This window comes from Amblyraja radiata, chromosome 24, assembly GCF_010909765.2.
Source record: "Amblyraja radiata isolate CabotCenter1 chromosome 24, sAmbRad1.1.pri, whole genome shotgun sequence".
NCBI classification, from domain to species: domain Eukaryota; kingdom Metazoa; phylum Chordata; class Chondrichthyes; order Rajiformes; family Rajidae; genus Amblyraja; species Amblyraja radiata.
Genome location: NC_045979.1, coordinates 29343917 through 29359837, shown reverse-complemented (window position 1 = coordinate 29359837; position 15921 = coordinate 29343917). Strand labels below are relative to the sequence as shown.

Here is a 15921-nt window from a genome sequence, read left to right as displayed (position 1 = left end):
AAACAGGGACTTGATGATGGAAGGGGCTTCATAGGTAGATATTCAGAGTGAGAAGATCAAGAACGCTCAGGATTCGGGGTTAGGACAGAGATGAGGAAGTCCACTGAAGATACAAGGAATTGCAGATGCTGGAATCTTAAGTAAAACACCAAGTGCTGGAGTTTCTCAGCGGGTCAGTCAGCATCTGTGGAGAATGTTGATTGAAGGATTGGCGTGGGAGAGGCTGGAGCGAAATGTTGGCCAAGGGTGTCTGATACTGTCAGGCAGCAACTCGACCACAGTGCCTCTGTCATATGGTTGAAGACTCATGCAATACTTCGGCCCAACTTGCCTGTGCCGACCAAGATAAGTTAAAGCAACATTTAATCACAGTCGTGAGTGTACAGGGAGTAAAAAATAAGGGCTGGAACCTATCCTTGAGGGGCACCGATGCTGAGAATGATCACGGAGGATGCTTTCTCGCTGACTGCAACCTATAGGGTCAGGAAGTCAAGGTTTCAGTTGCCGAGTTGGGTGCTAATTCCTGGATTTCAGAATTTGAAGATGTGTTTATTTGGGATGATGGTGTTGAAGGCAGAGCTATAGTCCATAAACAGGAGTCTGAAGCACTGTACATTATCCAGTGACGAGTCTAGACCCAGAGAGATTCTGTCTGCCATGAATTTAGTTTAGTTTAGTTTAGTTTAGTTTAGTTTAGTTTAGAGATACAGCGCGGAAACAGCCCCTTCGGCCCAGCGAACATTAACACTATCCAACACACACTAGGGACAACTTCCCTTTTGAACCTTCGCTCCATAGATGCTGCTGCACCCGCTGAGTTTCCCCAGCAATTTTGTGTACCTTCGATATTCCAGCATCTGCAGTTCCCTTTTGAACACACACTAGGGACAATTTACATTTATATACCTAGCCATTAAGCCAATTAACCTACAAACCTGTACGTCTTTGGAATGTGGGAGGAAATCGAAGATCTCAGAGAGATAAAAAAAAGCAGGTCAAGGAGAGAACGTACAAACTCCGTACAGAAAAGCGCCCGTAATTGGGATAGAACCCGGGTGTCTGGCGCTGTAAGGCAGCAACCCTACTGCTGTGCCACAATTGAGGCTGTCTGTGCCGTAACCAGCCTCTCGAAGCACTCATGATAGTGGATGTCAGAACCACTGGACAGTAGTTATTAAACATGATCACTAATGATTTTATACTACAGCTGTTAAAAAACAGTCTTCAGCTCAGTGCTGTCAAAATGCTGCCCTAGGTTGGCATGATGCTCATACGCCCCCTACTGTAGAAGGAGCTGCAATCAATGTCCTATTACAGACCATGTAGTGATGGGAGATGGAAAATGCCAGAGTAACTCAGCGGGCCAGGCAGCATCACTGGAGAAAAGGAATGGGTGACGTTTCAGGTCGAGACTAAAGAAGGGTCTCGACCCGAATCATCACCTATTCTTGTTCTCCGGAGATGCTGCCTGACCCGCTGAGTTACTCCAACCTTTTGCATCTATCTTCTGTATGTATGCTGCATTGTGATTCACATCCACTTTCCAGACCAATATATACTGTGGGGTTGGTATTTCTTCAACTGCAAAATGTGCAGGAAGGAACTGCAGATGCTGATTTACATTGAAGATAAACACAAAATGCTGGAGTAACTCAGCGGGCTTAGTTTAATTTTAGAGATACAGTGCGGAAACAGGCCCTTCGGCCCACCGTATCCACGTCGACCAACAATCCCCACACACACTTAACAGTATCCTACACACTAGGGACAGTTTTTTTTACCAAAGCCAATCCACCTATAAACCTGTACATCTTTGGAGTGTGGAAGGAAACGGAGGCACCCGGAGAAAACCCACGAAGGTCACGGGGGGAGCGTACAAACTCTGTACAGACAGCACCCGTAGTCAGGATCGAACCTGGGTCACTGGCGCTGTAAGGCAGCAACTCTACCGCTGCACCACCGTGCTGTGCTGGGTCAGGCAGCATTTCTGGAAAGCTTGGCGAGTGATAGGTGGATACAGGTGAGGTGATTAGCAGATGGGTGGACAAAGACTAGAGTTGAAAAGGGTGAAAAGGACACACATTGCTGGAGTAACTCAGCAGCTCAGGCAGCAACTCTGGAGAACACGGATAGGTGACGTTTCGGGACAGAGGAAGGGTCTCGACTCAAAACACCACCCATTCCATCTCTCCAGGCTCTTATTATTTCGATATTAACCAGTTTTTTGGGGGAAAGTATCTCTTTACAAAAATGTCTTTCTTGGCAAATGTTGCTTTCACAGGGAATTCACTTTGAACTTTTATGTTGAGGCAGAATCACTGGCTTTATAGATAAATAACAGCCTACCAGGAAAGTGTCTGAGACCCTTAACACATAAACATCTAAGCATTGCACACTCCCTCGCTAGCGAACTACATTGAACAGAAGGTCCCAGGTTGTTTGTCTCCTCTGTAATTAATAAATTGTTTTTGACACACAAGGCCTCAGGCTGGGCCTTTCTGTTGCCAGGCAACAGAGGTGGGAAAAGGTAGGTGGACGAGAGCAAGAACTGCACTCCGGCCACTGTTTATTGACTGAGATACAAAGCCATATTGTACAACAAATGTAATACTTCTACACCTATGTGTCTAATTTGTACAGATCAAAAGAAACCGGCCATTCGGCCTATCAAGTGGGTACTGGTGTTCATATTTCACACTGGCCTTCTCCCACCAACCTTCACCTAACCCTATTGACACATCCTTATACTCCTTGCTGCCATATCCCTTTTTAGTTAAGTTTAGTTTAGAGGTACAGCGCGGAAGCAGGCCCTCAGCCCACCGAGTCTGCGCCAACCAGCGATCCCTGTACACTGGCACTATCCTACACACACTAGGGACAATTTACAACCTTCACCGAAGCCAAATTAACCTACAAACTTGTACGTCTTTGGAGTGTGGGAGGAAACCGGAGCACGCGGTCACGGGGAGAAACTCCGAACAGACAGCACCCGTAGTCAGGTTCAAACCCGGGTCTCTGGTGCTGTAAGGCAGCAACTCTAAAACGCTGCGCCATTGTGCTGTCCTACAACTTTCCCTATATCGGTATAATTCCCCACCCATATACCCATCACCTATATATTATTCCCCACAGCCATATCCTTGGGTGACAAATTCCACAGTCGGACCATGAGCTGCATTAAGAGGAAGGACAGAGAGTAGGGGAGAAGGCGGGAAAATGGGGTTGAGAGGGAAAAATAAATTGGCCATGATGGAATGGACGGAGTAGACTCGATGGGCCAAATGGCCTAATTCTGCTCCTATGTCCTACAGACATTTGAAGACAGTCAATTTTCTCATGCATTCGAAGGTAGAGCTGATATCAATGCTCAGGGTGTGGAATGTTATAGTGTGTCCTGTGGGGATGTCTATTACTACAGTGTTAATTACAGCACAGAAACTAACAAGCGGGGAACGGTATCTTGCCAGGTATTCTGCAGCTGAGAGACTGGACCTAATTTTCTTTGCTCTTGCACATTTCGTGCTATCTGGATGAACAACCGGACTCGAATTGGGTAGCAAGTTATCTGGAGGTTATTTAAGATCTGACAGCTAATTAAAAGTTGCTGGCGACTGCAGAGAAGGCATGCAAAGAGGAAGGGTTATGCAGCTAGTTCAGTCAGCCAAATGTTACATCCAGACCTATGCCCAAATAAACTGGTTCAAGGGCACAGTTTATGCCCTCTTTCTATTTATATTTCAGGCAGAGGCAAAGCCAGAATTTACTGCCCGTTCCTAAATGACCTTTGGAAAGTCGTGCTATGCTTCCTACTGACTTTAGTTTCGTCTTGGTTAGTTAGTTTAGTTTAGTTAATGAACCATTCTACGTTTTCTTATCACCATCTGCTTTGATCTGTCATTTTCACACTTTACCCTTCCATATCCCTAGACTCCCTCTCCCCTGACTCTCAGTCTGAAGAAGGGTCTCGACCAGAAACATCACCCATTCCTCCTTGCCAGAGATGCTGCCTGGCCCGCTGAGTTACTCCAGCATTTTGTGTCTAAGTTTAGTTTAGTTTAGTTTAGTTTAGGTACAGTGAAAACATTTTATTTGCATGCTATCATGGAAAAAAGATAAAGGGTACAACATTTGGTGCTAAGATGTTACATTTATGTTGAAATGCTGCATTCTTTCTTCTGCCGATATTCCCTCAGATAATATTGGGGATGGAGTTCTCGGGGTTAGTCTGCACAGAAAACTGTCTGTACGTAGTTTGTACGTTCTCCCTGTGACCACGTGGGTTTTCTCTGGGTGCTCTGCTTTCCTCCCACACTCCAAAGACGTGCAGGCTTGTAGGATAATTGGCTTCTGTAAACTGTCCTTAGTGGTTTTGGATAGAACTAGTGTAAGGGTGATCGTTGGTCGGCACAGACCCGGTGGGATGAAGGGCCTGTTTCCACGCTCTGTGTCTATACTAAATGGGACAAAACTAAACCTGTGGCTGCAGGTCCCAGCCACCCCCAGAGCTGGGTTCCTCAGCCCAGCTAATGTTGACTTGCTTTTGGATAGATACATGGATATGCAGGAAGTGGAGGGATATGGACCACGTGCAGGCAGTTTGAGATCAGTTTATCTTGGCATCGTGTTCAGCAGAGATATTGTGGGCCGAAGGGCCTCTTCCTGCGCTGTACTGTTCTATATTCTTTGATTTTAGGATTTAGTCCAGAGAAACAGCGTGAAGCAGGCCTTTCGGCCCACTGAGTCCGTGCCGACCAACGGAAGCCCCGTACACTAGCACTATCCCCCCATCCACACTCTTATGGACAATTTACAATTTACGGCAGCCAATTAACCTACAGACCTGCACGTCTTTGGAGCATGGGAGGAAACCGGAGCACCCGGAGAAAACCCACGCAGGTCATGGGGAGAACGCACAAACTCCGTACAGACAGCACCTGTAGTCAGGATCGAACCCGGGTCTCTGGCGCTGTAAGGCAGCAACGTTACCGCTGCGCCACCGTGCCGCGCCATCTTTCTAACTCCGGGTCACTGCGAATAATATTCTGCTTCTTTATAATGGTGATAAAAATGGTTATGCCCCTGTCCCACTTAGGAAACCTGAACGGAAACCTCTGGAGACTTTGCGCCCCACCCAAGGTTTCCGTGTGGTTTCCGTGCGGTTCCCGGAGGTTTTTCTCAGTCTCCCTACCTGTTTCCACTACCTGCAACCTCCGGCAACCACCTGCAACCTCCGGGAACCGCACGGAAACCTTGGGTGGGGCGCAAAGTCTCCAGAGGTTTCCGTTCAGGTTTCCTATGGGACAGGGGCATTACTCCCATGTCAGAGCAGGTAGGGCCTTCATTTAACATCCCATCGAAATGCAGCGCTATCTTACTTCACTGCGGCACAGGACGACAAGCAGAGAATTTTCTGCCCGAGTCTTTGGGGATGAGTTTGAACCCAACAACCTTGTGATGCAGATATAACTGTGCTACTTATTTACACAGCTGTCATACATGAAGCAGCTTTCTACATCACAATGCTTTCACTGGGAAAAGGAACCTTAACCTTCCAAAGCACCTACCTCATTATAGACTGCACTCAGGGCATTTAATCTGAGAAATGTTCTATTTAAACAATTTGTGGCCAAAAGGTATTGAAAAAAGAACTGCAGAAAACGTGTCCATTGTCACCTTATTTCAATTCAACCCTGAATTGAAACCAAGCTTTGGTGCCTTTGATTGAGTCATAGTCAAACAGTGATACAGTGTGGAAACAGGCCCTTCGGCCCAACTTGCCCACACCGGCCAACATGTCCGTGCTACATTAGTCCCACCTGCCTGCGCTTGGTCCTTATCCCTCCAAACTTGTCCTATCCATGTACCTGTCTAGCTATTTCTTAAACGTTGGGATAGTCCCAGCCTCAACTACTTTCTCTGGCAGCTTGTTCCATACACCCACCACCCTTTGTGTGAAAAAGTTACCCCTCAGATACCTATTAAATCTTTTCCCCTTCACCTTGAACTTATGTCCTCTGGTCCTCAATTCCCCTACTCTTGGCAAGAGATTCTGTGCATCTACCCAATCTATTCCTGTCATGATTTTACACATAAAATGCTGGAGAAACTCAGCGGGTGAGGCAGCATCTACGGAGAGAAGGAATAGGCAACGTTTCGGGACGAGACCTGAAGGAGTCTGAAGAAGGGTCTCGACCCAAAACGTCGCCTATTCCTTCTCTCTATAGATGCTGCCTCACCCGCTGAGTTTCTCCAGCATTTTGTGTCTACCTTCCATTGTTCCAGCATCTGCAGTTATTTCCTAAACATGATTTTAAACTTGATTGAGTTCAAGACTACCCATAATCTGTTCATTGTTCCCTTTCTTAATCTAATTATTTTTCTCTTTAACGTCCTCTGTCGCTGTTTAATTTTGTAATTTATTTTCTCTCAGACATTCTCCTTCATTCATCCTCTTCCTCCCATTGTAACCTCTTCTCCTGAATTTTTGCTCTGTAATTTTTCTCTATAATCCTCTCCTGATGCCCATCTACCCGCACACTAGGTCTATCCCACACACCAGGGACAATTTACAGAAATCCGTCTTTATGTTCCCAGCTTTCTCTCTGTATAACTTAACCCGATTACAACTTTCTCTCGCACTCTGCTCTTCTTCTATCCACCTATATTGCCCTCGTTCTCTCTACTTTCTAGTCCTCTCTTTCAGTCACACTCTGAAACCCCTTATCTTTCCCACTGTGCAGCTTAACTGGAATGGGTTTGTTGCCGAATCTATCACAGAACCGAAAACAATATGTGGATAATTGTAATCGAGGCTTAGAGAGTCGGCAAAGTGTCCAGCACGGGGATTGAAAGATGGCAATTAGAGGCAGAGGCGATTGAGTCTGAGATGAACCCTCACTGTACATGCCGTTCGCAGTGAGCTTGAGCATTACATCAAAGCTGCTTTAAAATTGGGATAGAATTGTGCCACGGACAGTGCAGAGAAAGCGGCACTCTGCGTCATTTATGTACGGCAGCAAGGGACTGCACACTGCTTTTCTTTATGAAAAGGTCTAAAGTGGGCACAAGGCCAGCCGGGGGAGTCCAAGAGGAGGAGGACCGGTGGAGACAGGAGAAGGGGTCGTCCCAGTCTGAAGAAGGGTCCCGACCCGAAAAGTCATAGGTCATAGCCTCAGAATTGAAGGGTGCTCTTTGGGAAAGGAGGTGAGGAGGAACTTCTTTAGTCAGAGGGTAGTTAATCTGTGGAAGTCATTGCCACAAAGGGTTGTGGAGGCTAAGTCAGTGGATTTTGTAAGGTAGAGATAAACAAATTCTTGATTAGAACGGGGAGAAGGCAGGAACATGGGATTAGGAGGCAGAGATCAGCCATGATTGAATGGCGGAGTGGACTCGATGGGCCGAATGGCCTAATTCTACTCCTATAACTTGTGAACTTGTGACTTGATGTCTCCTTCCTTTTTCTCTGGAGAGACTGCCTGACCCGCTAAGTAAATCTAGAATTTTGTATCTATCTTCAGTATATACCCGCACCTGCAGTTCCTTTCTACACGTATCTCAAATTGATGTCTAGTTTAATTTAGTTTAGTTTAGTTTATTGTCATGTGTACTAAGGTACAGTGAAAAGCCTTTGTTGCACGCCAACCTGTCAATGGAAAGACAATACATGATTACAATCGAGTCATCCACACAGTAGAGATACATGATAAAGGGAACAATGTAAATAACGTTTAGTGCAAGATAAAGTCCGATCAAAGATAGTCCGAGGGTCTCCAATGTGGTAGATAGTAGCACAGGACCTAGTTCAGGACTTCAGGTGTGGTTAACTCCTTGTCTACCGTATTTTAAAGCAAAGCATTCGAAACCTGGATATTGAAGCAATGGACTACAATTTGTGTGATGTTAATCAGTATCAATTATAATTATATTTTCAGGAGCATATCTTGGTGAATCAACCACTGAGTTATTTCCTCTAAGACGAAAAGTAAAGCATCTTTAATCAGTGGTTAAGGTAGTGGGTACAGCAATAGAAGAAACACGAAGATTGATTCTGTGTGATCAATGCATTTTCTCTGCTGTTCTTCACATATGTTAAGAAGATATTACGGTACAGGGCACAGATTTGAAACTTACAACTGACAGAACACTTGGAAATGTGGTTAGCTTAGAAGAAGTTAGTAATAAACTTTAAATGGACTTAAAGTAACTCCCAAAATGGAAGAATTTTTTGCAATTGAGATTCTGCACAACAGGGTGTGGCATAGTGGATGAGTGACATAGAAACATAGAAAATAGGTGCAGGAGTAGGCCATTCGGCCCTTCGAGCCTGCACCGCCATTCGATATGATCATGGCTGATCATCCAACTCAGTATCCTGTACCTGCCTTCTCTCCATACCCCTGATCCCTTTAGCCACAAGGGCCACATCTAACTCCCTCTTAAATATAGCCAATGAACTGGCCTCAACTACCTTCTGTGGCAGAGAATTCCACAGATTCACCACTCTCTGTGTGAAAAATGATTTTCTCATCTCGGTCTTCCCTCTTATCCTTAAACTGTGACCCCTAATTCTGGACTTCCCCAACATCGGGAATAATCTTCCTGCATCTAGCCTGTCAGGACCCAACGATGTGGCTGAGATCGCTAAAATACTTAAAATCATAAACAACGAGAGTAAAGGGCCTGTCCCACTTACGCGACTTTTTCGGCGACTGCCGGCACCCGTCATAGGTCGCCGAAAATTTTCAACATGTTGAAAATCCAGCGGCGACCAGAAAGATGCTACGACTCTTTGGGTGACTAGGAGACTACTCACGACCATACAGGCGACACCCTGGCGACATGTCGAGGGGTGAAGCCTGTACAGTCGTGAGTAGTCGCCCAAAGAGTCGTACCTTGTTCTGGTCGCCGTTGGATTTTTAACATGTGGAAAAAAAAGTCGCGTAAGTGGGACAGGCCCTTAAATGAAAGGAAACGATCTCAATTTTCTGAAGTGATGATAATTAGAAGACATAATCTCATGACCAATTGTAAAAGAACCAAATGATATCTTTTCATGTACGAACTGCAGATCTCGAACACAGTGCCACAGATTCAAAATTATCCTTCAAAAGTAATTGGCTAAATACCTGGAAGGAAAACAAATTGTAGCGGTATGAAAAAGAGTGGGGAGGTGGAAGTAACTAGGGCTGCACAGTGGCGTAGTGGTAGAGTTGCTGCCCCACAGCACCAGAGACCCAGGTTCAATCCTGACTACGGGTGCTGTCTGTGCGGAGTTTGACGTGGGTCTAATGTGACTGCGTGGGTTTTCTCCCGGTGCTCCAGTTTCCTCCCACACTCCAAAAACATAGAGGTTTGTAGGTTAATTGACTTTGGTAAAATTGTAAATTGTCCTCAGTGCGTAGGATAGTGCTGGTGTGCGGGGATCGCTGGTCGGCGTGTACTCGGTGGGCCGAAGGGCCTGTTTCCATGCTGTATCTCTAAAGTCTTAAAGTCAAAACTGGATTTCACTCAAAGGAGCTGTCGTAAACTCAATGGGCCGAATGGCTGCGTGGTATCTAATAGAGTCATAGAGTGATACAGTGTGGAAACAGGACCTTCGGCCCAACATGCCCACACCGGCCAACATGCCCCAGCTACACTAGTTCCACCTTGCCTACGTTTGGTCCATATCCCTCCAAACTTGTCTTATCCATGTACAATAATTTTCAAAAGCTGTGAATTGTTATGCATCAATGCATTGTATTATAGGACCCATTCATACACGCCTTCAACACTGGTTGTCAAGGCTAAAGGCGTCGTTGAAGTCACATTCATGCTTTAAAGACAAGATATTTCTTCAGTTCTGCACAGTGCCTGTGAACAAGGCATAAAGAAACAAGAAATGATAATGCTAATTGGATCAGACAGAAACATTGACAAAAACTGCAGGTTTCCCATCAACACAGCACGGCCATCATAATTTCAGAGAACTGTATCATGCTTCAGAAGCAATATAACGTGATTACATTGCACTTCCTCCTACATGGTATCAGCTTTTCTCAGTGGTAGCCCATTCTCCATCTAGTCTAGAGGTCATGAGTTCAGGCACGATTCTCAGGGGTGTCTATTCCAGGCCAACACTTAAGCAGGGACCTGTATACATTTAGTGTACAAAATCATGGGTGGAATGGACCACCCCCATGCCGCGGAGTTTGAACCGGCCCGTTCGCGGGGCTCGGTGAGCCGCGGGACTGACTTACCATCGCCCGGTGGGGTATCGCCTCAGCGCAGAGGGAGAAGAGGAGGGAAGAGACAGCAACCCTAAGATTTTTGCCTCCATCACAGTGAGGAGGTGCTTGGTGGACTCACTGGGGTGGATGTTAATTTGTGTTTACTGTCTGTTCTGTTGTTTATTATTGTATGTATGGCTGCAGGTAACGACATTTAAATAAAGGATCTAATTAGATCTAATTAGGTAGACGCACAGAGTCTCTCGCCCAGAGTACAGGAATCGAGAACCAGAGGACATAGGTGTAAGGTGAGGGGGGGAAAGATTTAATAGGAACCTGAGGGGTAACTTTATCACGTAAAGGGTGGTGGGTGCATGGAACGAGCTGCCAGAGGAGGTAGTTGAGGCTGGGACTATTGCAATGTTCAAAAAATAAACAGGTACATGGATAGGTGCACAAAAATGCTGGAGAAACTCAGCGGGTGCAGCAGCATCTATGGAGCGAAGGAAATAGGTGACGTTTCGGGCCGAACCCCTTCTTCAGACTGATAGGGGGTGAGGGGGGGGGGGAGAAGGAAGGAAAAAGGGGAGGAGGAGGAGCCCGAGGGCGGGGGGATGGGAGGAGACAGCTCGAGGGTTAAGGAAGGGGAGGAGACAGCAAGGGCTATCAAAATTGGGAGAATTCAATGTTCATGCCCGCCGGCCGCAGGCTACCCAGGCGGAATATGAGGTGCTGTTCCTCCAATTTCCGGTGTTACTCACTCTGGCAATGGAGGAGACCCAGGACAGAGAGGTCGGATTGGGAATGGGAGGGGGAGTTGAAGTGCTGAGCCACCGGGAGTTCAGGTAGGTTCTTGCGGACTGAGCGGAGGTGTTCGGCGAAACGATCGCTCAACCTCCGCTTAGTCTCACCGATGTAAATCAGCTGGCATCTAGAGCAGTACATGGATAGGACAGGTTTAGAGGGATATGGGCCAAATGCAGGCTGCTGGGGCTAGTGTAGATGGGACATGTTGGTCGGTGTGGCATGTTTCCACGCTGCATGACTCTATGAATCTATCTAAAGCAGTTCAATGTTAATAGGTAGCACCTTTCAGATGGAACGGTAAATCAAGATCCTCTGATGATCTGAAATATTATTCTCAGAAGGTTAGTGATAGATTACCACCCTTTACCATGAAGCAATGTATGACGTGGCTGTCCCACAACTGAGGAACCATTCACGTATTTTCCATCTTCTCGAGCCAGAAAAGCATCCGGTATCCTTTTGTGTTTAGTTTAGTTTAGTTTAGAGATACAGCGTGGAACCAGGCCCTTCGGCCCATCGAGTCCACACCGACCAGCGATTCCCACACACTAGCACTATCCTACACACTAGGGATCTACATACAATACAATACAATACCGTTTATTGGCATTTGAACCTCAAATGAAGTTTAAACAAAATTTGGCTTCTGCAGTCAGACAGCAAGTAAAGAACCAAGACACACAAACACACAATTTACACAAACATCCATCACAGTGAATCTCCTCCTCACTGTGATGGAAGGCAAAGTCTTGTCTCTCCCCTGCTCTTCATTCTTCTCCCGATGACAAAGCCCCCGGTGGGCAACGGTAAGTCCCGCGGCCATTAAGGCCGCGCCGGGCGATGCAAGGCCGCGTTCCGGGTCTTGATGTTGAAACTCCGCGCCGGGTGATGTTAGGCCCCGCTCCTGGACATTTTCAACCCCGCAATTCGGGCGGGAGTAGCTACATACAATCTTTACCAAAGCCAATTAACCTACAAACCTCTGTCTTTGGAGTGTGGGAGGAAACTGGAGCACCCGGGTGAGCAAAAAGGGTTAGCATTGACGTGGTGGGCCAAAGGGTCCGTTTCTATGCTGTATGATTCTATGAGCTCACCTGCTCTGCTTCAAATATTATTGAGAATTTTATATCTACCTGAGAAGGTCAAGGGGATGTCAGTTTAACAGTTCATCTGAAAGACGGTCCATGTGGCTGTGCAGGGATATGTCACTGTAACTCAGTACTTGTCTTGGATGGTGGGCATGTGGAATGAGCTTCCAGTGCGGGTAGTTGAGGCAGGCCTCATAAGAATATTTAAAAGGCATTTGGCCATGTACCATGGATAGAAAACGTTTTGAGGGACATGGGTAAAACGCGGGGAGGTGGATCTAGTGTGGATGGGGATATTAGTGGGGCATGGGGAAGTTGGGCGGATGGGCCTGTGTCAGTGCTGGAGCACTCTTTGACTCTAAAGGCCCTGTCCCACTTGGCAATTTTTTCGGAGACTGCCGGCGTATATCAGGATCGCCAAAAGATTTTGAACATTTCATAATCCAGCGGCGACAAAAAAAATGTTGCGACACTTGAAACAACATCGCACATCATACGTCACCAACGCATCGCGGCGTGAATTTTTCAGTGACCTGATACCGCAGTCAATGATGCCGGCAGTCGCCGAAAAAAATCGGTATATGGGACAGGCCCTTAAATCTTCTGCGTTTCAGAATTCATGGATCTCAGCTGATTGGTATTGGTTTATTATTGTCCCAGGTATCGAGATACAATGGAAAAGCATTAGTTTGACGTCCAATTCAGTCATGTCATACTATATATGTGCACAATCAAGCCACAGACAAGTACAACAGGTGGAGCAAAGAGAACAAGATACCAGAGTGCAGACTATAGTTTTGTGCCATTACAATTGCAGAGAAAAAGTCTGATTCCACAATGGACTAGGTCGGAGGACCCGTAGTCAGTATTGAACCCGGGTCTCTGGCGCTGTAAGGTAGCAACTCTACCGCTGTGTCACCGTGCGGCCCTTGAATTAACTTGTTTAGTTAAGTGTGATTTTAGACCCACCAATGTGGTTGACCATTAACTGCCCTTTGAAATGGCCAACTAACTTCAGGGGAACAATTAGTTTTAGTATTAGAGATACAGCATGGCAACAGACTGTATGGCCCATTGAGCCCACACCAACCATCATTCCCACTAGTTCTCTATGTTATCCCACTTTCGCTTCCACTCCCTACACACTAGGCCCAATTAACCTACGTCTTTGGGATGTGAGAGGAAACCGGAGCAACCAGGGGTATCCCACATGGTCACAGGGAGAGCGTGCAAACTCCACACAGATAGTACCCGAGGTCAGGATCGAACCGAAGTCTCTGGCACTGTGAGGCAGCGGCTTTAGCAACTGTACCACTGTACTGGCCACTTGAGGATGGACAATAAGTACGGGATTTGCCAGCAACTGAACCATCCGATCACCAACTAGAGAGCGCTCCTGACCTAGCATCGACTTCATTGGAGACCCTCGGACTGCGTCTAAACAGACTTTACTGGACTTTATCTTGCTTTAAACGTTATTCCCATTATCCTGTACCTGTACACAGCGGACGTCTTGAATGTAATCATGTATTGTCTTTCTGCTGACTGGATAACAAGCAAGAAAAAAGCTTTTCACTGTATCTAAGTACATCCTGACAATGAACTAAATTAAATCAAAGAAATATTGAACTAAAAACTAATATTTCCACGTCCTGTGAATGAAAAATGAAGACCCTAGCTCTGCAAACATTTTTGTTTTAATTTACTTATTCATATTAATGTGGATATCATTATCATTCTAAATGTACTAAAAAAAAATGGATAGATGATATTTCGGGTCTGGAGTCCTCTTCAGCATCTGATGAAGGGTCCTGACCCGAAATGTCACCTATCCATTTTCTCCGGAGACGATGCTTGACTCACTGAGTTACTCCAGCATTTTGTGTCTATCTTTGTATAAACAAGCATCTGCAGTTCCTTTTTATTACTTCATGCTTTTTTTTATTAATATACAAAATGCTTTTATTCAGAACGAACAAAAATACAGAGTAGTAACACGATCAAAGAATGCCTATATTGGCAGTTCACAAACAAAGTTATCAAATTAAAATATTAACAATTTTATCAACAATACATTCGATTAGATGAAAAGTTATACTTTATAATTTACGAACCTATCTCCAATGATGTATTATTAGTAAATTATTCCATTTTTTTTATCATGACATTTGTTTTTTTTTCCTTTCTCTCTTACTCCCTATTTATTAAAAAAAACTAGAAGCAGAATCAATCCACAACTGATAATATTAATAATATACAACTGATATACATGAAATGTTTTTACCATAATATGTTTGCTTCTAATAAAAATATTTTAAAAAACTATACATTCGACATCCCGTGGTGACTAGTGTTCGCGGTTGGCCTCCACAGTCCCCGTGGACACCGCGTGTTCCCTCTCCAGGGACAGGCGGGCACGGACGTAACCCCGGAAAAGGGGCAAGCAGCCGGCCGCTGTACGGCCATCGACTGCCCGCTGCCTGGACCCGCGAATGGTTATTACTTCATGCTGGGAGTGACCTTTATGCTTATAATTCCAAAGACAATTCAGACCTTAGGTAACCAGAAGCTGCAGTGTATGACAAAAAAAAACCCCACTTTATAACCCAAACACTTCTGTAAAGATACCACACTCTTTTAAATTATAGTCTCCTGCCTTGCTTACAGCTATCGTTGCCAGGAGAATGTTAATTAGCCAAGAGCTCACCGCCTGCTCTCCAGTCAAGTTTTGACCTACTTTCACCGCAAAGTCCCTCTGTTCTGTGTTTTCTCATCTGTCCTTGGGCTCATGTGAGCTTCTGTTTTTTGATGATAATATTGGCTTCCCTTCAACCAGGGCTAACTCACCTAGCAATAGCTGACATCAACCATGCAGTTAAATGCACAGCTTTGGGGGGCGGCACGGTGGCGCAGCGGCAGAGTTGCTGCCTTACAGCGCCAGAGACCCAGGTTCGATCCTGACTACGGGTGCTGTCTGTACGGAGTTGGTACATTTCCCCCCCCACCCCCCCGTCACCACGTGGGTCATCTCCGGGTGCTCCAGGTTCCTCCCACACTCCAAAGATGTACAGGTTTGTAGGTTAATTGGCTTCAGTAAGATTGCCGATTGTCCCTAGTGTGTAGGATAGGATCGCTGGTCGGTACGGACTCGGTGGGTCGAAGGGCCTGTTTCCACACTGTATCTGTAAACTAACATTAAACTAAATGAATCTGAAAAATAATGTCCAAGTCAAAGTCAAAGTATCCTTTATTGTCATTCAGACCTTTCGGTCTGAACGAAATGTTGTTGCCTTGCAGTCATACATATAATAAAATAACAAAACACACAATAAACACAAATTTAACATCCACCACAGTGAGTTCACCAGACACCTCCTCACTGTGATGGAAGGCAAAAGTCTTAAAGTCTTTGTCTCTTCCCCCCTTGTTCTCTCTCTGCTTTTAATGTATACTGGGACTTACACTCAGTACGAACAAGGGTCTGAGAGTGTTCAAAAGGGAACTGCAGATGCTGGAATATCGAAGGTACACAAAATTGCTGGGGAAACTCAGCGGGTGCAGCAGCATCTATGGAGCGAAGGAAATAGGCGACGTTTCGGGCCGAAACCCTTGGGTTTCGGCCCGAAACGTCGCCTATTTCCTTTGCTCCATAGATGCTGCTGCACCCGCTGAGTTTCCCCAGCAATTTTGTGTACCTAAGGGTCTGAGAGTGCTGGAGTCTCACCATTCATGAATATGGAATGTGTTGTAGGATATTGTGTAGGATAGTGTTAGGGAATCTCTAAAGTCTAAAGTAAAGTCTAAATATTTGACTAGCT

At 45.7% G+C, this 15921-nt stretch overlaps 1 protein-coding gene across 1 annotated transcript in view; it reads left to right on the top strand.

Annotated features, from left to right (window-relative positions):
* kcnd3 (potassium voltage-gated channel subfamily D member 3) overlaps positions 1 to 15921 on the top strand; it is a 272305-nt gene that overhangs the window by 226029 nt on the left and 30355 nt on the right. The window lies entirely within an intron of this gene.